This window comes from Mastomys coucha, unplaced genomic scaffold, assembly GCF_008632895.1.
Source record: "Mastomys coucha isolate ucsf_1 unplaced genomic scaffold, UCSF_Mcou_1 pScaffold12, whole genome shotgun sequence".
In the NCBI taxonomy this organism is placed as follows: domain Eukaryota; kingdom Metazoa; phylum Chordata; class Mammalia; order Rodentia; family Muridae; genus Mastomys; species Mastomys coucha.
Genome location: NW_022196894.1, coordinates 91,618,578 through 91,618,821, shown reverse-complemented (window position 1 = coordinate 91,618,821; position 244 = coordinate 91,618,578). Strand labels below are relative to the sequence as shown.

The 244-nt window shown below is 45.1% G+C and overlaps 1 protein-coding gene across 1 annotated transcript in view; it reads left to right on the top strand.

The window, feature by feature from the left end:
- The window catches only part of LOC116086161 (rho GTPase-activating protein 20-like), a 6,800-nt gene that overhangs the window by 4,914 nt on the left and 1,642 nt on the right, over positions 1 to 244 (top strand). The window lies entirely within an intron of this gene.

Genomic DNA, 244 nt, shown 5'->3' with positions numbered 1-244 from the left:
AACATGAAGCAAAGGTACCGAATGATCCCTCCTTGGCCCTCAAGCTTGCCAAGTGTGTCTGGCTCTCAGTGCCAGAAACCTGGGGCCACATCATAGGGGTTGGGGGTGGAGAACAGATCAGCAACTGAAAGTGGCCATGTGTACTCAGGGCAATTTAAAAGTAAAGGAACACATTGGAATCTTCCATTTTTCTGATTAGTTATGCTTGCCTGGTACAACATGAATGTTAATTGTGGTATTTCAT